A 27826-nucleotide genomic window follows, 5' to 3' on the forward strand; every position below is an offset into this window, starting at 1 on the left:
TGAGGATTTGTTTATATAAATAAATTGCCACTAATTACGTAAAGACTAATTGATTTACGTATTCTAGAATATAATTATATTCACAATTATCATCATACTGTTGTCTTATTGCCTAGTATTTTTTATGTAGTGCAGTCAAATATGATTCAAATGAAGAAAATATTATAATTAGAGCACTTTGTTCACCAAAGAACTTTCATTATCATAAATAATCATCACATTTTACAAAATAAAAATAACAAGAGTAATTTCTAATATCACTGTTAGAAATACACAGTTTACAAAACTATATATGTGTATGTACACATACACATTACATATTTATGCGTTATTTTAGAGCATGGGAACTTCCTATCAGATATCAGCAGTGTTATACAGAGGGTAATCAGTAAACTTTGGGTTCAAATAGTTCTAAGTTTGAATACCATCTCCTCTATTTAGTTGCTCTGTGACTTGGAATAAGACATTTAACCTCATTAAGCCACAGTTTTCTTACTTAACAAAAGGTGAAATGATTAATATGTACCTTTGAGATTATTCATGGGATTAAATATGATAATTAAATGTAAAATATGTAGAATCTATTTCATGGTACTTGATGAGTAAGTTACCCCTTGTTTAATTAGTTACTTAAATCTTGCCCAATATAAAATGGTGTCAGTAGTTTTTCATTGAGCATATGTATTTTTACAACTTTATACAACTGTTATTTCATACAATATTTTTAGCATACATTATCATTTATTCTTATTATAAGAAAATAGCTAGTATGGAATATTTTTAAATATAATAATTGCAACTGAAGTGATTTCTCAGTGTCTATATAATTCCCCAGGAGGAATATCAGTCACAAAAATCTCAGTGTAATTACTAAAGCACTCTCAAAGAGCTTCAAATATAATGAGAGTGTATGGGGACAGTCATGTGCTTCTGAAAGTGCTGACTTACTCCAGGAAATTAGTTGAAACAATGGGAAAAAAATCTGACTAGCAGATAATTAAAATGGTGGATTTCCTCTGCACAAACTTAATTATTGCTTCTCTATATTTGTACCCAGTTAATCTGTTCTTTTCACCTTTGAAAACTATAGACCGAAGCATAGTTCAAACTCTCCATCCATTCTTTCCCTCACAGGGTGAAGCCGTCCTTTCTCCAGCATGAAAGTGTTGGGCCATATGTTACTCTGTTCTACTACTATGAAGTTAAGCTCCTACTGTCTTATGGAAAATCATGTCAATAGAAGACGAAACATGAGACATAACAATTTTATATACTGAACATATCAAAATAAGAATGAAAGTAGAATGACAGAAAAAAATAAAAATAGTGTTTTGTAGAATCATTTTTGTGAAATTTGTGTATGTAGTTTTCCATAAGTAGAGTATTATATATTAATGCTAGTTTTACAAGCAAAGTAATTATATACCTAAAATATGTATATGTGGTTTTAAATAAACTATTAAAATATAATTGTTTCACCAAGGGGTATTGATTAGTTACCTTCAGTTATTTCTAGAGCAAGCAGAATATATTGAATTAAAGCAGATACTTTAAGAAATATATTTTTTAAAATATATATATTTTAAAAATCCTGAGTAAAAACAAGAGTTTTTAAGAAGAGAGATTAGATAGATATTTCAGAGAATATTCTGAAAAAGACTTTGAACTAAGAGAAATTTTACAAGTTGATTATTATGTTCAATTTTACTTGACAATTTATGGGTTTTTTTTTTTTTTTTCCTTCTTGAATATAGAGCTCCAGTTCATACTGCTCTTATATTTATCAGACACAATTAAATAAGTTTTTGGCTCATTATTATCCTGAGGGCAAGATAGAGGAATAATGAGAAGGTTAGAAAGGATGACAAAATGAGTACCTAAGGTAAATTTATTCAACTGTCTGCAATGAATAAAATCATGTTGGAGACACTGTTTCCTCGGGAAGTTTGTAAAGGGAGAAAATGAGCAAGGGATGTTTAGTTGTCCATCTTCGCCCAACTGCTCCTGGGTATCATTTATTAGAATGCTTTTGTTGCTGTTCAAAACAAATTGTAAGGTTGTACAGGTAAGATAGTGTTGAATTTGATAGAGGAAAAGGAAAACAATCTTTTACACGTAGTTAGATATTACCGGATAGGTGTTCCAACTTCATAGCATTGTGTATTCAAAACACAATGAAGACTTTGCAGGTTGTTGTGGATATTTTTTTTTGTTTCTTTTTTTTGTTTTACTTTATTTTTATAATGCCGATCATGACCCACCAATAGGTCATTGTCTTCAGTTTGAAGAAAACTTTGCCCAGGAGCCACATTACCTCTCTAATTTCTCCTGAGGAAACTTGCCAATGTGGAACCATCAATCTCTTGTGTCCAGTGAACACAGCAACCCGATGTCTCAGTGAATATTCAAGTCCCTCCTTGAGATTTTACAGAGGACATAAAACCAATACCTGAATTCTCTATTTTATGTTTGTATCACTTCTTCACAAATCCACTATATGTAGCCAGGTTTTCACTTCCTCTTGTTCCTTGAAAAGGCTTTTTCCTTAGTTTTAGAATCATATTTTTCCCAGGCACTGAGAGCTCTGCCTTAAAATGGGAAGGGCATCTACTCCAAATTATTAAAGAAACTGTATGACACTGATCCAAACCATTGCTGTCTCTCCATCGAGACAAAGAATAGCCTGCTACTTAAACTCTGCTTGTTTGTGTCAATTGTTCATACTCCCTGTCGAAGTCAGACTGCTCTTTTTGAACTGTCAATCAGATCATATCATTCCCCATGTTCAAATCTACCCCCTTGCTCTTGGAAAGAATCTACTACCAGTAGGATAGATCTATCACCAATAAGCATAAGGCAAACAATGTTCTTATCATTTGGCCCTTGATCATCCCTCAAACTTCATCTCATAATCCCCAACCCCATACTCACTATGCACCAGTCACATGGGCCTTCTCTCTCTTCTTAGAACACAAAAAAAGATTGTTCCCACCTTAGTGCCTTTGCTCTAGATGCCTCCTCTGCAACTTTTAAGCCTACATTGTATGAATCTGTACAGTTTAAATGCAGTAATTTTTTCTTCACCACACTGCTTCAAACAATGTTAAACTTCATTTAGCCATGAAAATAATTATTTAACCACAGTTTAAATGGAAATCTAATAAACTGCAATGAGAGTAAGAGTTTTGAGTGACTAAGAAAAGAAAATCTGTTTAACTTTTTGAATTGTATCATATCTTTTAACCTACATAGGAATAGTGCTCAACATTGAATTTACTTCCTTTTGGTACAAACAATTGACTTGTTTCTGCAAAAATATTATAAATTTTACTATTGATTTTCAGGTTTTAAAAGCAAATTATAAACAAAGTTGAATAATTAAAATTATAGATCCATATGTCAGTATTCAAATATGCACATTTAAAAGTAATGATAATTAAATTTTTAAAAGTTAGAAAGAAATAAAATAATGGTCTGGCTGATACAACTACATAGGAAAACTTTTAAGGGAAAAAGCATGGAAGTTACTAGAAAGGTGATAATTTCCTCGTCATACATAATAGATGAATATTGTGCTTTTATTTATTTTCTATGGTAGTTTATGTAAAAAGATTAAATTCTTAAATATTATTATAGCTAAAAACAGCAAAGTAGGAAATATCTAATTATATATTTATATGTAATTTTAGTCGTAATATTCTATAACTGAAAATAGTATCATCCTCATTTTGTGGCATTCAATAAAATGTTAATTAACAGTAGTTACCATTAGATGATGGGATTACAGATACATTTTTTCTTTATACTTTTAAAATTTTTAAATTAGACTTTTCCATTAAACTGTGTTTTTTGAAATCCGAATAGTTTAGTAAGATTAATTGTTTAAAAATTGTAATCTTAGTTATATTTTGTTTTCTTCGTGTTTCATGTCGACTTCCAAAGAGAAGTAATTTGAAAATTGAACAAAATAACTAAGCTCAAAATAACAACTTCCTTCCCTGTTTTTGTACCAGCTTTCTGTAATAGAAAGTCTTGTAACTGTGTAACTGAAAATTCTTCCCATTTCTGTACATGCATGCCACCACTTAACATCATGAGGTAGAGTCCAAGCTAGTTTTATGGTCAATAAAATAAAATTCAAATAATGTTTTGAGCTTCTGCCCCGTCATCTTGGAAGCTAGGCATCATGCCAGTGAGGAAGTCCATGCCAGGACTGAACTGTTAGAGGCCTTGTGGACGGAGGTGGACATTCCAGTCTCAGCTGCTAACCAGCTGATTCAATCACATGAGTAATCTCACTTCATAAGATGTGGAGTAGGATATCAGCCAAGCTGAGCACACTCAGCCTGCAGAATCAGGAAAAGGAGTCAATAATTGTTGATTTAAGTCCCTGAGTTTAGGCATGATATATGATGTGATCAAAATATTCCATTAGCTTCCCTTCTCACTTACTATAAAACCTGAAAGTTAGTAAAATGGGATAGATTTTGCTCTGCCTGGCACACTTTAGGTATTATGTTTATTTTAAACCAGGGAATACGTTTCCTGACTTTGAAAGGACATTGACTATGATAGAATTACAATGTGTTAAAAAACACAACAAAGCAAATAGTAGTGCTCAAATAGTAGTTCAAATTCAAGAAATTTGAAATCCTCTAACTGGTGCAGGCAAAGCATATGCAGTAGAAGAGCATCTATGAACACCAATAGATTTTAATTCCTTCTTGGCCTATTATGATCTCATTTAGAATTCTTCCAGATAGAAATCATTCTGAGAATTGCTTTCAGTTTTTCAAGATGCCAGCTTAAGCAATGCCTTTGCAGTGTATCTCCAGGGCATGCACTATGAGGGGAGGGTGGAGGACTGTATTGATTTTGTAATGACTGAAACTCATTTGAAGATATTGTATAATTTTTTCATTCAACTTTATACATAAAAATTAGATTGACCTAAGTTTAGCTCTTTGGAGAATTGGCTTTTCAAATATAACCTTGACCAGCTATAATTTCAAGTGATTTTATCTTTTTCACTCCCTGCAAAATGTTTTGTCCCCTGGTTCTGGAGGCAAGTTTCACCTTTTCTGCCTGAAAGTGTCATATTATCATTCAAGGAAAAAGTCATCTTCAGCATCTGTTCTGCTATCTAAAGATGTTTCTATATCATATTAAATTGTCAACATATTTCACTAATAAGTTCTGAACTCCTTAATAATTAATTGCTGTTAAATTTATAATTATATACATACATATATATGACCCTCTGATAGATTTTACCTATCAAATAATTGTATCAATCAAATAATTGTAAGATATATATATATATATATATATATATATATATATATATATATATGTGTGGTTTTGATTGATTATTTTCATTACGTTAAGGTAAAAGTATTTTACTGTATAACATTTTAAAGGTATAATTTGCTCCTCTTAACATTACTTTCAAGGACAAATAAGAAAAATCTATCAATCTAATATTCTAAAAGCTAACAGATTATTTTGATTACATGACTTTTAGTCTTATTGATAGTTTGTCATATTGTGTTTTTGCCTCCATTCAACACCTTCATTATGCTACAGACTAAGAAATTGACTAAGAAATACTTTTTAAACATTTATTCTAGTGGTCCAACTGAAATTCATAATATTATACATTTGATAAACACTAATTTAATTCTTACAATACATTATGAATTAGGGAATGTTATTATTATTCTAACATTGGATATGAAAAAATAAACACCAGGGAGACTATACACTAAAATATCTAAATGTCATTTGTTTTGTATTTAGATATTTTCAAGGCATTTTCGTTTACCACAATATTGAAATTATACTTAAGGACTCATTTTATAATTTTGAGCATTCATTTTTAAAACATTCTTGAAGCAATTGGCACAGTTTTGGTAATAAGCACAATTTTCCTCACATAAAATTTGATTTTCATGGTTTTAATTTAAATTAAACTTATTTTGTATTTTTTTCTTTAAGAATTTGTTTTAAAAATTAAAATCAAAATGTTGCTTTTAAAAATATTATAACTGTATTCCTTTTAATTCAATAATTTTTATATAAGAAAATATTTTTCACATATAATCACATTTAAAAATATAATACTAAAGATAATGAAAGAGTAACGACTACATTTTAAAAAATTAAAGATGAAATTCTAAATTAACTGGTTGTACAAATGCTAATGCTGGACACAAAGAAAATATTATTTAACTTCATATCCACTCATTTTTAGTCAAAATAATTTATAAAGGTACTTTCACTGAAGAGCTTTATAGAATATAAAGGAAAAAAAGACTTGGAGTTATAAGATGGTTTATGAATCCTAACTTTACCTTATCCTGGCTAAGAGATCCTAGCAAGTCACGTTAAGTTTCTAAGTCACAGTTTTCATGTCTATAAATTATGAAAAATAAAATGCATTTCTATTATTATAGTATTAAATGAACTATAATTATCCATAAATATCTTTTATAGTTCTTGGTAAAATGGAGGTATTTCTTTAAAATATTTAACAAAGTAAAAATAAGATTGTATACTCATTTTGAAACTCTTTTGACATTAACTATAATACTATATCAATCATAATAGATTTCTTTGAATTTTATTTTATTTTTTTTATACAGCAGGTTCTTATTAATTATCTATTTTATACATATTAGTGTATATATGTCAATCCCAATCTCCCAATGCATACCAACACCACCAGAACCCACCCCCCGATTTCCCCCCTTGGTGTCCATACATCTGTGTCTCTATTTCTGCCTTGCAAACTGGTTCATCTGTACCATTTTTCTGGATTCCACATATATGTGTTAACATACGATATTTGTTTTTCTCTTTCAGACTTAACTTCACTCTGTATGACAGTCTCCAGGTCCACCCACATATCTACAAATGACCCAATTTCATACCTTTTTATGTCTGAGTAATATTTCATTGTATATACATACCACATCTTCTTTATCCATTTGTCTGTCGATGGGCATGTAGGTGTCTTCCATGACCTGGTTATTGTAAATAGTGCTGCAGTGAATATTGGGGTGCATGTGTCTTTTTGAATTATGGTTTTCTCTAGGTATATGCCCAGTAGTGGGATTGATGGGTCATATGTTCATTCTATTTTTCATTTTTTAAGGAACCTCCATACTGTTCTCTAGAGCGGCTGTATAAATCTGCATTCCCACCAACAGTGCAAGAGGGTTCCTTTTTCTCCACACCCTCTCCAGCATTTGCTATTTGTAGATTTTCTGATGACGCTCATTCTAACTGGTGTGAGGTGATACCTCATTGCAGTTTTGATTTGCATTTCTCTAATAATTAGTGTTGCTGAGCAGCTTTTCATGTGCCGCTTGGCCATCTGTATATCTTCTTTGGAGAAATGTCTATTTAGGTCTTCTGCCCATTTTTGGATTGGCTTTTTTGTTTTACTTAATATTGAGCTGCATGAGCTCTTTATATACTTTGGAGATTAATCCTTTGTCTGTTGATTCGTTTGCAAATATTTTCTCCCAGTTTGAGGGTTGTCTTTTGGTCTTGTTTATAGTTTCCTTTGTTGTGCAAAATCTTTTAAGTTTCATTAGGTCCCATTGTTTATTTTTGTTTTTATTTCCGTTACTCTACCAGCTGGGTCAAAAAAGATCTTGCTGTGATTTATGTCAAAGGGTGTTCTGCCTCTGTTTTCCTCTAAGAGTCTTATAGTGTCTGGTCTTACTTTTAGGTCTTTAATCCTAAAAGTTTATTTTTGTGTATGGTGTAAGGGAGTGTTCTAATTTCATTCTTTTACATGTAGATGTCCAGTTTTCCCAGCACCACTTACTGAAGAGACACTCTTCTCCATTGTATATCCTTGCCTCCTTTGTCACAGATTGGTTGACCATATGTGTGTGGGTTTATCTCTGGCCTTTCTCTCCTGTTCCGTTGATCTATGCTTCTGTTTTTGTGCCAATACCATATTGTCTTGATTATTGTGATTTTGTAGTATAGTCTGAAGTCAGGGAGTCTGATTCCTCCAGCTCCGTTTTTTTCCCTCAAGACTGCTTTGGCTATTTGGGGTCTTTCGTGTCTCCATACAAATTTTAAGATTTTTTGTTCTAGTTCTGTAAAAAATGTCATTGGTAATTTGATAGGGATTGCATTGAATCTGTAGATTGCTTTGGGTAGTATAGTCATTTTCACAATATTGATTGTTCCAATCCAAGAACATATTATATCTCTCCATCTATTTGTGCCATCTTTGATTTGTTTCATCAGTGTCTTATAGTTTTCTGAGTACAGGTCTTTTACCTCCTTAGGTAGGTTTATTCCTAGGTATTTTATTTTATTTTCTTGTTGCAATGGTGAATGGGATGGTTTCCTTAATTTCTCTTTCTGATCTTTCATTGTTAGTGTATAGGAATGCAAGAGATTTCTGTGTATTAATTTTGTACCCTGCAACTTTACCAAATTCATTGATCAGCTCTAGTAGTTTCCTGGTTGCATCTTTAGGATTATCTATATATATATAGTATCATGTCTTCTGCAAACAGTGACAGTTTTACTTTTTCTTTTCCAATTTGTATTCCTTTTATTTCTTTTTCTTCTCTGATTACTGTAGCTAGGACTTCCAAAACTAGGTTGAATAATAGTGGTGAGAGTGGACGTCCTTGTCTTGTTCCTGATCTTAGAGAAAATGCTTTCAGTTTTTCACCATTGAGAATGGTGTTTGCTGCAGGTTTGTCATATATGGCCTTTACTATGTTGAGGTAGGTTCCCTCTATGTCAACTTTCTGGAGCGTTTTTATCATAAATCGGTGTTGAATTTTGTCAAAAGCTTTTTCTGCATCTATTGAGATGATCATATGGTTTTTATGCTTCAGTTTGTTAATATGGTATATCACATTGTTTGATTGTGTATATTGAAGAATCCTTGCATCCCTGGGATAAATCCCACTTGATCATGGTGTATGATCCTTTTAATATGTTGTTGGATTCTGTTTGCTAGTATTTTGTTGAGGATTTTTGCATCTATATTCATCAGTGATATTGGTCTGTATTTTTTTTTTTTATTTTTTTGGTAGTATATTTGTCTGTTTTTGTTTTCAAGGTGATGGTGGCCTTGTAGAATGAGTTTTGGAGTGTTCTTTCCTCTGCAATTTTTTGGAAGAGTTCGAGAAGGATGAGTATTAGCTCTTCTCTAAATGTTTGATAAAATTCACCTATGGAGCCATCTGGTCCTGGACATTTGTTTGTTGGAAAATTTTTAATCACAGTTTCAATTTCATTACTTGTGATTGGTCAGTTCATATTTTCTATTTCTTCCTGGTTCAGTCTTGGAAGCTTATACCTTTCTAAGAATTTGTCCATTTCTTCCAGGTTGTCCATTTTACTGATGTAGAGTTGCTTGTAGTAGTCTCTTAGGATGCTTAGTATTTCTGCAGTGCTCATTGTAATTTCTCCTTTTTCATTTCTAATTTTATTGATTTGAGTCCTCTCCCTCTTTTTCTTGATGAGTGTGGCTAAAGGTTTATCAATTCTGTTTACCTTCTCAAAGAACCAGCTTTTAGTTTTATTGATCTTTGCTATTGTTTTCTTTGTTTCTATTTCATTTATTTCTGCTCTGATCTTTATGATTTCTTTCCTTCTACTAACTTTGGGTTTTGTTTGTTCTTCTTTCTCTAGTCCCTTTTGGTGTAAGGTTAGATTGTTTATTTGAGAGTTTTCTTGTTTATTGAGTTAGGATTGTATTGCTATAAACTTCCCTCTTAGAACTGCTTTTGTTGCATCCTATAAGTTTTTGATTGTCATGTTTTTCTTGTCATTTGTCTCTAGGCATTTTATGATATCTTCTTTGATTTCTTCAGTGATCTCTTGGTTATTTAGTGACGTATAGCTTCTCCTCCATGTGTTTGTGTTTTTTATATTTTTTCCCGGTAATTTATTTCTAATCTCATACTGTTGTGGTTGGAAAAGATGCTTGATATGATTTCAGTTTTCTTAAATTTACATTTGTGACACAAGATGTGATCTATCCAGGAGAATGTTCCATGTGCACTTGAGAAGAAACTGTAATCTGCTGTTTTTGAATGAAATGTCCTATAAATATCAATTAAATCTATCTGGTCTATTGTGTCATTTAAAGCTTGTGTTTCCTTGTTAATTTTCTGTCAGGATTATCTGTGCATTGGCGTAAGTGAGGTGTTAAATTTCCCCACTATTATTGTGTTATTGTCAATTTCCTCTTTTATAGCTATTAGCATTTGCCTTATGTATTTTGGTGATCCTATGTTGGGTGCATAAATATTTATAATTGTTATATCTTCTTCTTGTTTTGATCCCTTAATCATTATGTAGTGCCCTTCCTTGTCTCTTGTAACATTCTTTATTTTAAAGTCTATTTTTTCTGACATGAGTATTGCTACTCCAGCATTCTTGTGATTTCCATTTACATGGAATATCTTTTTCCATCCCCTCACTTTCATTCTGTATGTGCCCCTAGATCTGAAGTGGGTCTCTTGTAGACAGCATATCGATAGGTCTTTTTTTTTTTAATCCTGTGTCTTTTGGTTGGAGCATTTAATCTATTCACATTTAAGGTAATTATCCATATGTACGTTCCTATTATCATTTTCTTAATTGTTTTGGATTTGTTTTTGTAGGTCCTTTTCCTCTCTTGTATTTCCCACTTAGAGAATTTCCTTTACCATTTATTGTAGAGCTGGTTGGGTGGTGCTGAATTCTCTTAGCTTTTGTTTGTCTGTAAATCTTTTGATTTCTCCATTGAATCTGAATAAGATCCTTGCCAGGTAGAGTCACCTTGTTGTAGGTTCCTCCCTTTCATCACTTTAAATATAACATGCCACTCCCTTTTAGCTTGTAAAGTTTCTGCTGAGAAATCAGCTGTTAAACTTATGGGAGTTCCCCTTTATATTGTCATTTTTCCCTTGTTGCTTTTAATAATTTTTCTTTGTCTTTAATTTTTGTCAGTTTGTTTCCTATGTGTCTTGGCCTGTTTCTACTTGGGTTTATCCTGCCTGGGACTCTCTCCTTTTCCTGGGTGATTATTTACTTTCCCATGTTAAGGAAGTTTTCAACAATGATCTCTTCAAATATTTTCTTGGGTCCTTTGTCTTCTCCTTCTGGAACCCCTATAATTCAAATGTTGGTGTGTTTAATGTTGTCCTAGAGGTCTCTTAAGCTGTATTCATTTATTTCCATTCTTTTTCCTTATTCTGCTCCATGGCATGAATTCCACCATTCTGTCTTCCAGGTCATTTATCCATTTTTCTGCCTCAGTTATTCTGCTATTGATTCCGTCTAGTGTATTTTTCATTTCAATTTTTGTATTGTTCATCTCTGTTTGTTCTTTAATTCTTCTAGGTCTTTGTTAAAGCTTTCTTGCATCATCTCAATCTTTGCCTCCATTCTTTTTCCAAGGTCCTGGATCATCTTCACTATCATTATTCTGAATTCTTTTTCTGGAAGGTTTCCTATCTCCACTTCATTTAGTTGGTTTTCTGGAGTTTTATCTTGTTCCTTCATCTGGGACATTGTCCTCTGCATTTTCATTTTGCTTATCTTTCAGTGAATATGGTTATCATTCTACAGGCTGCAGGATTGTAGTTCTTCTTGCTTCTGCTGTCTGCCCTTTGGTGGGTGAGGCTAAGAGGCTTGTGCAAGCTTCCTGTTGAGAGGGAGTAGTGGTGGGTAGAGCTAGGTGTTACTCTGGTGGGCAAAGCTCAGTAAAACTCAATCCCCTTGTCTGATGATGGGTGGGGCTGAGTTCCCTCCCTTTTGGTTGTTTGGCCTAAGACAACCCAGTACTGGAGGCTACAGGCACTTTGGTAGGGCTAATGGTGGACTGCAGGATGGCTCATGCCAAGGAGTACTTCCCAGAACTTCTGCTGCCAGTGTCCTTGTCCCCACAGTGAGCTACAGTCTACCCCCACCTCTGCAGGAGAGCCTCCAACATTAGCAGGTAGGTCTCTTTCAGTCTCCTAAGGGGTCCCTCTTCCTTCCCCCTGGGTCCTGTTGCACACATTACTTTGTGTGTGCCCTTCAAGAGTGGAGTCTCTGTTTCCCCCAGTCCTGTTGAAGTCCTGCAATCAAATCCCACTAGCCTTCAAAGTCTGATTCTCTGGGAACTCCTCCTCCTGTTGCTGGACCCCAAGGTCTGGAAGCCTGACGTGGGGCTCAGAACCTTCACTCCAGTAGATGGACTTCTGTTGTATAATTGTTCTCCAGTTTGTGAGTCACCACCCAGTGGTTATGGAATTTGATTTTATTGCGATTGTGCCCCTCCTACCATCTCATTGCGGCTTCTCCTTTGTTTGGATGGGGGGTATCTTTTTTAGTGAGTTCCAGTGTCTTTCTGTCAATGATTGTTCAGCAGTTAGTTGTGATTCCAGTGCTCTCACAAGAGGGAGTGATTGCACGTCCTTCTACTCTGCCATCTTGAACCAATCTCCTCCTCAATCATAATAGATTTTAATGTTGTGTCTAAATGTAAGAAAGATGATTGTCCTTGTACACAATGAGCATTACAGTAAAGTCTCAAAGATATAAGCCTGTCAGATTGATTTTCTATAGAAAATAGAATAAGAGATTATCAAAAGTATTTGACATTTTCTATAGGAATAAGAAAGTTGAGTTCCAAGAGTGAATACTAGAATATCAGAGACAGACAAACATGAAAAAAAAATGAATTTAAAAAGCGTAAAGTACAAAGAAACTTAAGTGAGGTAATAGAAAGGAATTTGGCATTTTCAATGGTAAAGAGTAGAGTGAGCAAAAGAGAAAATCAAATAATTGATATCATAGTTCAACTTGAGTTGCTCTCCAAGACAGGAAAGAAAGCAAAGCACAAAAAATGTGATTAAAATGAATTATTAAATATAAGAAATAGGATGACTTAGAAAATGCATATTCAAACTAGAAAAACAAAATCCAATTATGGTTGAAATTAGGACATTGAAGAAAAAGAAATAATCCAGATCAAAATCTATTAAATTGAACCTGAGTTGGAAAATATCCTGAATTTGCAAATTAAAAGAATCAACTCTTTGAGGTAAACATAGCTAAATAAGCACAATATCATTTGAAATGAAGAGAAAAAAATACATATAATTTCTGGAGAGAAAAATTAGGTTTTATACAGAGTCAGATGTGCAAGTTTATGACAGCAACTTTTAGATTCTAGACAAATTGACAACCTAACTGAAAAAAAAAATTTTACCAAGTTTGTCTCAACTAGGAAGATGGAAATGTGAAAAATTTAATGACTATACAAAATTAAAAATAATCAACACAGTTTTAAAAAAAAATGTCAAAAGGTCTGGAAGGTTTAAGGGCATTTGGCAAATCTGCAAGTAACTAAAACAAATTTTATGTTGTATAAAAATGTCTCAGAGGATAAAACAAACAGAAAACCTGAAAACTCATGAAGTTCATTAGATTAAAATGATACACAGTAAAATAAAACAAAGGTTTATTTAAAGGATGTGCAATCCTGCATTGCTTTGTTTATATCGTTAAAAATAAAAGCCCCTTAAATCTCATCAATAGGACAGTGGTTAAATAAAATATGGTACATCCAAACTATGGAAAACTATGACAAAGTATAGCAGAATGATAGAAACTTAAAAATAATAATGGAAATATCCTCAGACATATTTTTAAGAGATAAAAGGAAGTCCAAGAACAGCACATACTGAAAAACAGCATTTGTATAAGGAAAAAGGATTATGAGCATCTGCATTAATAAGCGGGCTGAAAAGGCAAAGGTGAGTAGAAAGAGAATGAAAGAGAAACTTAATTTTTGCTTTGAATTATGATGTATTGCTTGATTCTTTTATAATCTTTCTATACATACGTATACAAGTTACTTGTGTGCAGAAGTTGCTGAAAATCAAAGCAAAATTACCATTTCTATGTGGAACAATATTATTTATATTGGCTTTTCTCACTTCAACCTCTTAGTTTATCCTAACCAGTTTTGAAGTTTGTCACAAAACATTGGTATTATTAAAGAACAATAATTTGGAATAACTTATTTTTATATGAGATTAGAGTATAAATTTTCTCTATTGTAATATTTCTCTTTTTCACATCGATTTGAATATTTGTTCTTGTGCAGGAGAGAAACTGGGGGATTCAGAGCTAGTACTTTTGAATGTTGCATGGATTTAGATACATAAATAGAATGTGTTTATAATCATCAAAGAAGCACAGAAGAACAAATAAAAAATATTAGTTGTTTAAATAATATAACATAGGAGTTTTTCTAACACATGCTAAATGTCTAATGAGGGTTGGTAGAGGTTTCTGCTCAATTGCAGTCACTATGCAACACAGGCTGATGGAGCCACTGCCATCTTGAATGTTCTCAATCTTCAGTCTGCAAGGAGAAGAGAGCTGTAAAGGCTTTGCAATGTCAAGGAAATACTGTAGCCTGGAATGGGATACTTTGGTTTGTTCACATCTACTTGTATGTGAACTCACTCAACCACAAAAAGGCCAGGAAATCCAATTTTATGATGTGCTCCAAAGGAGACAATTTGGGGATATTTAGCAAATAACAGTAATGACCACCACAGTGTTGTATGGTGTTATTGCAGTTGGAAGTTGAAAACTGATCTGTATAATCCGTAGATATCCAGAAAAATATTTGATGTACATATTTATAGATATAATATTTAACTGCATTAATATATTATTAAACTGAGCATCATAGATTTATGGATATAGGAAGGTTGTGTTTAGAATCCTAACTAAGATATATTAGTTTTGTGAACATGGACATTTTAATTGAATAGTATAAATTTAATTATATTTTTTAAAGAGAGGCAATAGTATGTAAGACAGTTGCTTTTTCCTACTTGAACTTGATGTGATTATCTTTATGAGGCTTTAAATATGGTGGTTATCTAAAATTGAGCGTTCACTATTAGTGGTTATAGTTGTGACAATGGCATTACATGCTCTAGCTTTATGATCACATAATAGTCAAATATATTTTAAAGTTTTTTCAAATATTTTAATTCAACACATAATCATAAACATTAAAGTACAGATTAGAGTATCCCCTATTTATACACAAGACAACTGAATCTCTGACTAACTTGCTCAAAATTACCTACAGTGCCTTCTTCAGTGTCTCAGGTCAAGGAAATGGAAGAGCCTAGAATCAAAACCTGACCAACAGATCCTACTACAGATTTAAAAAACAAACAAACATACAAAAAACAAAAGAAAAGGAACCTGTGTAAACCATATATAGCATGCAGCTGAATCTTGAAAAAGGTTAAAAAACACATCTTATTAATTAATATTGAATCAAACAACATTCCAGTTCCACATCAGTAATGATATGAAGCCTACAAATTGTTTCAAGATGTAAATTATGAGGATTCAATGTTAACCTTGATTGAAATGCAATGCCTCGACATACAATATCGAGGAAACGTAAAAAAAATAATTAAAAATACAGTATCATTTTTAGGAAAACACTCTTCCTTAGCCTAATATTTTGTTTGTTTCTCTGATCTTCCACATTATAAGAATACTTTTTAGTACATCAATTCAACTTTGGTTGAATGGTTAATTACATTTCTTCTCAAATTGATATAGATAGTTCTCTTTGCAATCCTATTCTTGGGCTAGATAACCTTACCCACAAATTGCCTACAGAATTACACTCCACTGTGATTTTTTGGACATAATGGGTCCCAGTGTGCCCACTACCTGTCTCACTGGCTTCCAGAGATGCCCAGAGTCCCTGTGTCTTGTTTCTTTAAGAAACAAATGTTCTTGACATGTCACTGTCAGTACTCTCATTTAGATCTCCTGTTACTGTTTCACTGTTTCCTTGCCATTTCATAAGAAGAACATCTTATTAAAGAGACAGTAGTCAAAGTTATACTCAGGATGTTGATTGAAAACCATCATTGCATGGCATTTCTAGCCTGAGGCAAATGCTCAATCTATTTTTGACAGCTACCATGGCCCTGTAGGTAGGTAAGTGGAATCTATAACCATACATCCCACACTGAAACTGTAATAATTGCATATTTTAGATGGCTAGGAGTTTGAAGCATATTTAATTATATCATGGTAAGAAAGATTATTTATATAAAATGTCCTGAAGACAGTTGTTAAAAACTTTTATAAGACTCAAAATCATAGCAGGTCTTGGGACTTCCCTGGAGGTCCAGTGGTTAGGACTCTGCAATCCCAATGGAGGAGGCACAGGTTTGATCCCTGATTGGGGAATTAAGATCCCACATGCTGCATAGCACAGCCAAAAAAAAAAAAAAAAAAATCATAGCATATCTGTGTGGGTTTGCAGTTCAATAGAAATCCTGGATTCATATCAGTTTCACCACAATCAATACTTGCAAACCATTTCAGGTAAAATATCCTTAGCTCAAACTATGATATAGGTTCTGCTCTAGGATCCCATTTCATAAGGAATGAAAATGAAGCTCATAAAGTTTAGGTCATTTCTCCAGAAGGTGATAAAATGAATGCAGACAACTATCTTCAGAGGCATTGGTTGTTACTATATCAATAGAGCATGTTCTTTCTATTTCAGAATGCTCTAAGAAACAAAACACTCTGATCTTGTCCTAGTGTGCTCTAACGTTTCCTAACCAAGGCACTATTGAAATTTTGGAGCAAATGTTTTGTTCAGGGTAGGGGAATATACATCCTAGGTACAATGTTTAGCAGCAAGTCTGGCAAATACCCACTAGATGCCAGTAGCACCCTACCCCAAGTTGTGACAATCAAAGATGTCTCCAGACAAAATTGTATTTGGTTGAGAATCACTGGTACTGGTATAATAAAAAAATCTATTATAATGTGACTGATTTCAACTAGACTGTTTTTCTTTAAAGACAATATACTACCGTTTAAGGATGCAATATGACAAAAAATAACAGCAGAATGCATGTATATCTTTTCTCTACATATTTAAGAAGAAAATATAAAGGACTATAAATAGAAGAAACTGCAATTTATCAGTTTATTATTACTAACTTTTTGACATCTTTTTGTATTACGTGGATAACTTTTTCCGTGTGATGATATGTGATTTTGTCAGATTGTTAGTGACAAAGAATACCTTTGACTTTTGCATATATAACGTGTAAATACAGACCTACATATCAAAAATTATAATGTTGTGCTTACATATGGTTTATTGAATTGGATACAATTTCACAATTTTTCTGCTGTAATTTAATTTTTTGTTTCTGAAGATTTTGGTATTACTTTTGTTAACACACAGTTAAGGTTTCTAGCAAAACAACTTTTTAATAAAAGTTTAACATTGGAAAGCCCTGTATTACTAGATATAAAAATTTTAAACATTTTTCCCCTCTATCACCCGATAAGGCAACACATTAACTTATTTTTGTTTTTTTCAGATCCTTTCTCATCTCCGTTCAGAAGTAGTTAATTCAGATGTTTTCTGAATAGAGGTAGAAATATATACAGACATATAAGAACTAAACATATACAAAAATAAGCTATGTGCTATGTAGAATTACTTTATGATTTAAATAAACTAAAAATGTGGGCAAAATAAGAATGAGAAAATAGAGATGGCAGTCTGAATTCAAACTCAAACGCTGTCTTTTCAGTTGCCAGCAGGTGAAATCTCTGTTTAATTCTCATATCTTCAGCTGGGCTGCTTAGAATCCATCTGCCCCACAGAAGGTTCCTGATTCAGCCAGATATTTGGGTCTATACACTGTTCATACTCAGTCTACACACAGATTTAGGCCCCCTTTCTTGGCTCTGCTCTTTGAGGTTTTTCCTTCCTCACTGTCCAGGGGCCGTGGGAATCCCGAATTTGGTGTTTTAGTTCTTCAAGCCCATAGGACAGTAAGTTTCTTCCAGAATTTTAGTGTTAATGGTGTCAGCTGGTTCTTTCCCTCTGCCAAAAAGCCGGAATAAGAAAAAAAACAAGAAAACCTTGGCAAACTCACCAAGTATCTTCACTTGTTCCTATTTCTACCTGATTTTGGTTGTTTTCATTGCCTTTAAGTTGTTTTTGTTTGTATGTTTTCTTTTTAATCTTTTTCAGTTTCTAGTTTCTATGCAAGTGAGAGTGAGTCTCATAAAGGCAGTTCCTCCATGATTGGGAGCAAATCTGCCAACACTTTCAGAGTTCAAGGTGAAGCTCAGGCTCCAAATCTGAAGTTTTACATTTTTTTCTCCAATCTTGCTGATTTAAGAGCATATTTAACTCTCATAAATGTACCTACTTTTGGCTAATGGAATTGCATGCTTTACGGATCATAAGTTGTAGAGTGTATATTATTTGTGCTCATTTACATAATTTACTGATTAAAGTACATATTTAATCTATTGACCTTTACACTTATCTTACTTACACAGACCTATAATCAAGGCATCTACTTTGCTGGATAACATTTATATCTTATCAAATTACTTACCCCTTATTAACCTTTGAAATACTGGAGACTGGCTCACATCTTCTCTGCTAATCAGGGGTCTATAGTTTCTTCTGTCAAAAGTGCATACTTTTTGTAGGATTTGTCTCATCTCTCTGTTCTTTTACTTAAGTTCTATTGCATTAATTTGTCTTTATTTTCTTTTACTATTCTTTTCTCTCTCCTGTTTTCATTGGCTTTATTTCTCTATAGCCATCTCTCTTTATGCCACATTCTGATCAATTCTACATATACCTTTGATAAGCTCCAAGGTATATGGAACTAAAATTTGTCCCCTGAAATTTTAATGAGAACATGATCTTGTATGGGCAGGTCAGCTTGATTGTTTAGTCTTTCCTCTGATTGAGGATATCCTTTTAAAATGTATTTTTATATTGAGTAAACATTCTCAAATTTGGTATTTACTTTAGTGGGAAAGAGAGGTAAGGAAAGAAACAATTGTAATATGGTAAACTAAATGTTATGACAGGCGTATCCTTAATGTGCTGTAGTTGCATGTAGGAGGGACAATTAACCCATAGTTGCATGGGGAAAATATATCAAAAAACAAAACTGGAAATGGTCTATGTGCACTGACTCTTGAAAAATATCTTGTTGCCTTAGTAAATTTAACTACTGAAGAAACATTTTTGGTATTTGACATTTTCCACTGTGGGCTGTTCTTTTAAAAATAAAATGATAATTCAGTAAAGCACAAACTGTAGTAATGTTAAAGGTCCCAGATACTCACACATTTTCTTAAAATGCTGAAGATATGAAACCCAAAGAAGTTAATTGATTGCCCAATGCCAAAAGCTAGATACTAGCAGATTTGGACCTTGGTTGTGAGACTGCATTTTTAAACTTTGATGTGATTAGGCATAGAGTTTCTTGCCTGAGAATAAAAGTAAAAAATAAATTTTAAAAATTGATGATGGTTTATTAGATTAAATAGCTCAAAGAAGAAAAAGGAAGACCATTTATGAATGAGAGTTGTAAAGTTCTAAATAGATAAATAGGATTGAAATCTAGGACCTCTGACTGAATTATTAGTACATGTCAGCCTGCCATACTGTCAAGCTTATTTTAAAATGTATTTCTTAACTTCACAAAACACAAATCCCTATAACAGTAGACTATTTGTTGTTTGTAATGCATAGCTATTATTAAGAAACTTATTGTAGAATAGTATTTGATTTACAGAAAAAATTTGAAGATAATACAGAGAGCCCCATGTACCTCACACCCAATTTTCACCATTATTAACATCATACATTATTAGGTACAATTTTTTACAATTAATGAACAAATAGTGGAACATTATTATTAACAAAACTCCTTTATTTATGTTTTCTTTTTTACATAATACTTTTTCTGTTCCAGGATCCCACCCAGGATATTATATTATATTTCCTCAACACATCTCCTTAGGCTCCTTTACTGTGACAATTTCTCAGACTTTCCTTGTTTTTGATGACTTTTCTAGTTTTGAGGACTAATTGTCATATCTTTTTTTTTAGAATGTCCCTCAGTTGGGATGTGTCTAGTATAGTTTCCATGATTGACTGGGATTATGTTTTTTTGGGAAGCAGACCACAGTGGGAATGCATCATTATCATCATGTTATACCAAGTGTACATTCTTTCATCATGGCTTATCTCTGTTGATGTTTACCTTAATGGCTTGGCTGAGATAGTGTTTGGAAGATTTCTCCATTTTAAAGTTACTCTTTTCCCCCTTTTCAATATTGTACTTTTCAAAGGAAGTCACTATGTGCAGGCCACACTCAAACAGTGGGAATTTATTTTCCCCCTCCTTGAGGATTCAAGCATCTACATAAATATTTTGAATTTCTCCTGCATAGGAGATTTGTCCAAAATTTTCAATTTATTTATTAAATCACTTGTTTATATTAGTACAGACTCACGGATATTTATTTTATATTTTAGGTAATAATCCAATACTACTTTATTTTGTTCCCAAATTATTTCAACTTTGGCTATCGTGGGCTTTTTCAGTCGACTCCTGTATTCCATTTGAAATATCACCATCATTGTGTGTGTGTGTGTGTGTGTGTGTGTATGTGTATGTGTGTGTTGAACACTTCCTTATTTTCTGACAGTACAAGATGCTCCAGGATCATCATGTATAATAGAGTACACCCTAATCAACATCCAGCATACTAATCTGTGCCTCAGAATGTTAAGGTAATCCAACCTGTGGCAACTCCCATTTATATAGTTAAAATTGGTTAAATAATTTTTTTTCTATTTTCCATAGTAGAATACTACGGAGACTTTAAAATGAATTATATATCTATGTCCATCTCTATTGTTATATTTATCTACACATCTATATCTATATAATATATATATATATTTGTATGTTTATATAATCAATATCTATAGATTATATTTAATGTCCAAGAAAGATAATTTTGGTAAAAATGAAAATTTTCAAGGGACTATACTTAGTGTGATCATGACATAAATAATATTACAGAGCCATTAGTTTAAAGAAAAGATCTGTCTGAGTAAATATCAGACAGGTCCTGTTGGTTTTGAAGAATGAGGTAATATGGACCTTTTCTTTCTACATATTTTTTGCTTAACATTTTGTAATGATTATGTGCTATGTTTATAATAAGAAAAAAAAAATGATTCCGGAGACCATAGTAAAATTCCTAAATGCTGATGATGATTGTTATGCACTGAATTATGCCTGCCCAAAATTATAGGTTGAAGTCTTAAGACCCAATGTGACCGTATTGGAAATAGGAATTTAAGGAGGTAATTAAGGTTAAATAGGTTCATAAGGGGTGAAACTCTAATCCAATAGGCCTGATGTCCTTATAAGAAGAGGAAGAGATACCAGGAGAGTACACACATTGAGGAAAGGCCATATAAGGACACAGTGAGAAGGCATCTGTCTGCAAGCCAGAAAGAGAGGCTGTATCACAAACCAGTTCTTCTTGATATTGAACTTGGATTTCCAGTCTCCAGAACTTTTAGAGGAAAAACAATGGTTGTTTAATCGACCCTGGCTGTGGTATTCTGTAAGCATCCTGGGTAAATTAATGCAATGATAATAAAAATAATGCCATAATTAACAACATTTTATTTAAATTTTGCAAGTGTTCCTATTTAAGATTTTTTTTCTTTATTTCTTTTTTTTTTTAACATCTTTATTGGAGTATAATTGCTTTACAATAGTGTGTTACTTTCTACTTTGTAACAAAGTGAATCAGCTATACATATACATATATTCCCATATCTCTTCCATCTTGCATCTCCCTCCCTCCAACCCTCCCTATCCCACACTTCTAGGTGTTCACAAAGCACCGAGCTGACCTCGCTGTGCTATGCAGCTGCGTCCCACTAACTATCTATTTTACATTTGGTAATATATATAAGTCCATGCCATTCTCTCACTTCGTCCCAGCTTACCCTTCTCCCCGTGTTCTCAAATCCATTCTCTAGTAGGTCTGCGTCTTTATTCCCTTTTTTGTTTTTAGATTCCATGTACCTGTATTAGCAAATGGTATTTATTTGTCTCTTTCTGACTTACTTCACTCTGTATGACAGATTCTATGTCCTTCCACCTCACTACAAATAACTCAATTTCATTTCTTTTTATGGCTGAGTATATTCCATAGCATATATGTGCCAAATCTTTTTTATCCATTCATCTGTTGATGGACACTTAGGTTGCTTCCATGTCCTGGCAATTGTACATAGAGCTGCAATGAACATTGTGGTACATGACATTTTTTAAATTATGTTTTCTCAGAGTATATGCCAGGTAGTGGGATTGCTGGGTCGTATGGTAGTTCTATTTTTAGTTTTTAAGGAACCTCCATACTGTTCTCCATAGTGGCTGTAACAGTTTACATTCCCACCAACAGTGCAAGAGGGTTCCCTTTTCTCCACTCCCTCTCCAACATTTATTGTTTCTAGATTTTTTTGATGATGGCCATTCTGACCGGTGTGAGATGATACCTCATTGTAGTTTTGATTTGCATTTCTCTAATGATTAATGATGTTGAGCATTCTTTCATTAGTTTGTTGGCAATCTGTATATCTTTGGAGAAATGTCTATTTAGGTCTTTTGCCCATTTTTAGATTGGGTTTTTTGTTTTTTTGATATTGAGCGGCATGAGCTGCTTGTAAATTTTGGAGATTAATCCTTTGTCAGTTGCTTCATTTTCAAATATTTTCTCCCATTCTGAGAGTTGTCTTTTCCTCTTGCGTATGGTTTCCTTTGCTGTGCAAAAGCTTTTAAGTTTCATTAAGTCCCATTTGTTTATTTTTGTTTTTATTTCCACTTCTCTAGGAGGTGGGTCAAAAAGGATCTTGCTGTGATTTATGTCATAGACTGTTCTGCCTATGATTTCCTCTAAGAGTTTTATAGTGTCTGAACTTACATTTAGGTCTTTTATCCATTTTGAGTTTATTTTTGTGTATGGTGTTAGGGAGTGTTCTAATGTCATTCTTTTACATGTAGCTGTCAAGTTTTCCCAGCACCACTTATTGAAGTCTGTCTTTTCTCCATTGTATATTCTCCCCTCTTTTATTGAAAATAAGGTGACCATATACACATGGGTTTATCTCTGGGCTTTCTATCCTGTTCCATTGATCTATATTTCTGTTTTTGTGCCAGTACCATACTGTCTTGATTACTGTAGCTTTGTAGTATAGTCTGAAGTTAGGGAACCTGATTCCTCGAGCTCTGTTTTTCTTTCTTAAGATTGCCTTGGCTATTCTGGGCCTTTTGTGTTTCCATACAAATTGTGAAAGTTTTTGTTCTACTTCTGTGAAAAATTCCATTGGTAGTTTGATAGGGATTGCATTGAATATGTAGATTTGCTTTAGGTAGTATAGTCATTGTCACAATGTTGATTCTTCCAATCCAAGAACATTGTATATCTCCCCATCTGTTTGTATCATGTTTGATTTCATTCATCAGTGTCTTATGGTTTTCTGCATACAGGTCTTTTGTCTCCTTAGGTAGGTTTATTCCTAGGTATTTTATTCTTTTTGTTACAATGGTAAATAGGAGTGTTTCCTTAATTTCTCTTTCAGATTTTTCATCATTAGTGTGTAGGAATGCAAGAGATTTCTGTGCATTAATTTTCTATCCTGCTACTTTACCAAATTCATTGATTAGATCTATTACTTTTCTGGTAACATCGTTCGAATTATCTATGTATAGTATCATTTCATCTGCCAACAGTAGCAGCTTTACTTCCACTTTTCCAATTTGGATTCCTTTTATTTCTTTTTCTTCTCTGATTGCTGTGGCTAAAACTTCCAAAACAATGTTGAATAATAGAGGTGAGAGAGGACAACCCTGTCTTGTTCCTGATGTTAGTGGAAATGGTTTCAGTTTTTCACTATTGAGAATGATGTTGGCTGTGGGTTTGTCATATACGGCCTTTATTATGTTGAGGTAAGTTCCCTCTAGGCCTACTTTCTGGTGAGTTTTTATCATAAATGGGTGTTGAATTTTTTCAAAAGCTTTGTCTGCATCTATTGAGATGATCATTTGGTTTTTATTCTTCAATTTATAAATATGGTGTATCACATTGATTGATTTGCGTATATTGAAGAATACTTGCAATCCTGGGATAAACCCCATTTGATCATGGTGTATGATCCTTTTAGTGTGCTGTTGGATTCTGTTTGTTAATATTTTGTGTAGGATTTTTGTATCTATGCTCATCAGTGATATTGGCATGTGGTTTTCTTTCTTTGTGACATCTTTGTCTGGTTTTCATATCAGGGTGATGGTGGTCTCATAGAATTAGTTTGGGAGTGTTCCTCCCTCTCCAATATTTTGGAAGAGTTTGAGAAGGATAGGTGTTTTAGCTTTTCTCTAAATGTTTGATAGAATTCACCTGTGAAGCCATCTGGTCCTGGGCTTTTGTTTGTTGGAAGGTTTTTAATCACAGTCTCAATTTCAGTGCTTGTGATTGGTCTGTTTATATTTTCTATTTCTTCCTGGTTCAGTCTTGGAAGGTTGTGCTTTTCTAAGAATTTGTCCATTTCTTCCAGGTTGTCCATTTCAATGGCATATAGTTGCTTGTAGTAATTTCTTTTGATTCTTTGTATTTCTGCAGTGTCAGTTGTTACTTCTCCTTTTTAATTTCTAATTCTATTGATTTGAGTCTTCACTTTTTTTTCTTGATGAGTCTGTCTAATGGTTTATCAATTTTTCTTATCTTCTCAAAGAACCAGCTTTTAGTTTTATTGATTTCTGTTCTTGTTTCTTTCATTTCTTTTTCATTTATTTCTGATCTGATCTTTATGATTGCTTTCCTTCTGCTAACTTTGCATTGTTTTTTGTTGTTGTTGTTCTTCTTTCTCTAATTGCTTTAGGTGTAAGGTTAAGTTGTTTATTTGAGATGTTTCTTGTTTCTTGTGGTAGGATTGTATTGCTATAAACTTCCCTCTTAGAACTGCTTTTGCTGCATCCCAAAGGTTTGGGTCATCATGTTTTCATTGTCATTTGTTTCTAGGTATTTTTTGATTTCATCTTTGATTTCTTCAGTGATCTCTTTGTTATTAAGTAGTGTATAGTTTAGCCTCCATGTGTTTTTTTTTTACAGATCTTTTCCTGTAATTGATATCTAGTGTCATATCATTTTGGTTAGAAAAGCTATCTGATACAATTTCAATTTTCTTAAATTTACCAAGGCTTGATTTGTGACCCAAGATATGCTCTATCCTGGAGAATGTTCCATTAGCACTTGAGAAGAAAGTGTATTCTGTTTTATTTGGATGGAATGTCCTATAAATATCAATTAAGTCCATCTTATTTAATGTATCAGTTAAAGCTAGTGTTTCCTGATTTAATTTCATTTTGGATGATTTGGCCATTGGTCAAAGTGGGCTGTTAAATTCCCTTACTATGATTGTGTTACTGTTGATTTCCCCTTTTATGGCTGTTAGCATTTGCCTTATGTATTGAGGTGCTCCTATGTTGGGTGCATAAATATTTCAATTGTTATACCTTCTTCTTAGATTGATCCATTGATCATTATGTAGTGTCCTTCTTTGTCTCTTGTAATAGTCTTTATTTTAAAGTCTATTTTGTCTGATATGAGAATTGCTACTCCATCTTTCTTTTGATTTCCATTTGCATGGAATGTCTTTTTCAATCCCCTCACTTTTAGTCTGTATGTTTCCCTAGTTCTGAAGTGGGTCTCTTGTAGACAGCATATATACAGGTCTTGTTTTTATATCCATTCAGCCGGTTTATGTCTTTTGGTTGGAGCATTTAGTCCATTTACATTTAAGGTAACTATCGATATGTATGTTCATATTAACAATTTCTTAATTGTTTTAGATTTGTTATTGCAGGTCTTTTCCTTCTCTTGTGTTTCCTGCCTAGAGAAGTTCCTTTACCATTTGCTGTAATGGTGGTTTGGTGGTGCTGAATTCTCTTAGCTTTTGCTTGTCTGTGAAAATTTTAATTTCTCCATCGAATCTGAATGTAATCCTTGCTGGGTAGAGTAATCTTGGTTGTAGGTTTTTCCCTTTCATCACTTTAAATATGTCCTGTCACTCCCTTCTGGCTTGTAGAGTTTCTGCTGAAAGATCAGCTGTTAACCTATTTGAGATTCCCTTGGATGTTATTTATTGTTTTCCCCTTGCTGCTTTTAATATTTTTTCTTTGTATTTAATTTTTGATAGCTTGATTAATATGTGTGTTGGCGAATTTCTCCTTGTATTTATCCTGTATGGGACTCTCTGCACTTCTTGGACTTGATTAATTATTTCCTTTCCCATATTAGCAAAGTTTTCAACTGTAATATCTTCAAATATTTTCTCAGACCCTTTCTTTTTCTCCTCTTCTTCTGGGACCCCTATAATTCAAATGTTGGTGTGTTTAATGTTGTCCCAGGTGTCTCTGAGACTGTCCTCAATTCTTTTCATTCTTTTTTCTTTATTCTGCTCTGCAGTAGTTACTTCCACTCTTTTATCTTCCAGGTCACTTAACTGGTTTTCTGCCTCATCCTTTCTGCTATTGATTCCTTTTAGAGAATTTTTAATTTCATTTATTGTGTTGTTCATCATTGTTTGCTCTTTAGTTCTTCTAGGTCCTTGTTAATAGTTTCTTGCATTTTCTCCATTCTATTTCCAGGATTTTGAATCATCTTTACTATCATTACTCTGAATTCTTTTTCAGGTAGACTGCCTATTTTCTCTTCATTTTTTTGTTCTGTTGGGTTTTTAGCTTGCTCCTTCATCTGCTGTGTATTTCTCTGTCTTCTCATTTTGCTTAACCTACTGTGTTTGGGGTCTCCTTTTTGCAGGTTGCAAGTTCGTAGTTCCTGTTGTTTTTGGTGTCTGCCCCCAGTGGGTAAGTTTGGTTCAGTGGGTTGTGTAGGCTTCCTGGTGGAGGGGACTAGTTTCTGTGTTCTGGTGAATGAGGCTGGATCTTGTCTTTCTGCTGTGCAGGTCCAGATCTGGTGGTTTGTTTTGTGGTGTCTGTGACCTTATTATGATTTTAGGCAGCCTTTCTGCTAGTGGGTGGGGTTTTGTTTCTGTCTTGCTAGTTGTTTGTCGTAGGGTGTATAGCACTGCAGCTTGCTGGTTGTTGAGTGGAGTTGGGTCTTGGTGTTGAGAAAGAGATCTCTGGGAGATTTTCACCGTTTGATATTCCATGGAGCTGGGAGGTCTCTGTTAGACCAATGTTCTGAACTTGCCTCTTCCACCTCAGAGGCACAGGTCTGACACCCAGTATGAGCACCTAGACCCTGTCATCCACATGGCTCAGAATAAAAGGGAGAAAAAAAGAAAGAAAGAAAGAAAAAGTTAAATAAAATAAAATAGTTATTTAAATAAAAAATAATTATTAAAAATTAAAAAATTAAAAAAAAAGAAAGAAGAGAGCAACCAAGCCAAAAATCAAATCCACCAATCATAACAAGCACTACAAGTTATAGTAAAGAAAAAAAGAAATAAAAAAAAGGACAGATAGAGCCTTAGGTCAAATGGTAAAATCAAAGCTATACAGACAACATCACACACAGAAGCATACATATACACACTCACAAAAAGAGAAAAAAGAAAAAAATATATATATATATATATATCTTTTCTCTCAATGTCCACTGCCTCAAATTGGGATGATTCATTGTCTATTCAAGTATTCCACAGATGCAGGGCACATCAAGTTGATTGTGGAGATTTAATCCACTGCTCCTGAGGCTGCTGGGAGAGAGTTCCCTTTCTCTTCTTTGTTCGCACATCACCTGGGGTTCAGCTTTGCATTTGGCCCCGCCTTTGCATGTAGGTCGCCTGAGGACATCTGTTCTTTGTTCAGACAGGATGAGCTTGAAGGAGCATCTGATCCGAGGGCTCTGG

This window comes from Balaenoptera musculus, chromosome 18 (assembly GCF_009873245.2).
Source record: "Balaenoptera musculus isolate JJ_BM4_2016_0621 chromosome 18, mBalMus1.pri.v3, whole genome shotgun sequence".
Lineage (NCBI taxonomy): Eukaryota > Metazoa > Chordata > Mammalia > Artiodactyla > Balaenopteridae > Balaenoptera > Balaenoptera musculus.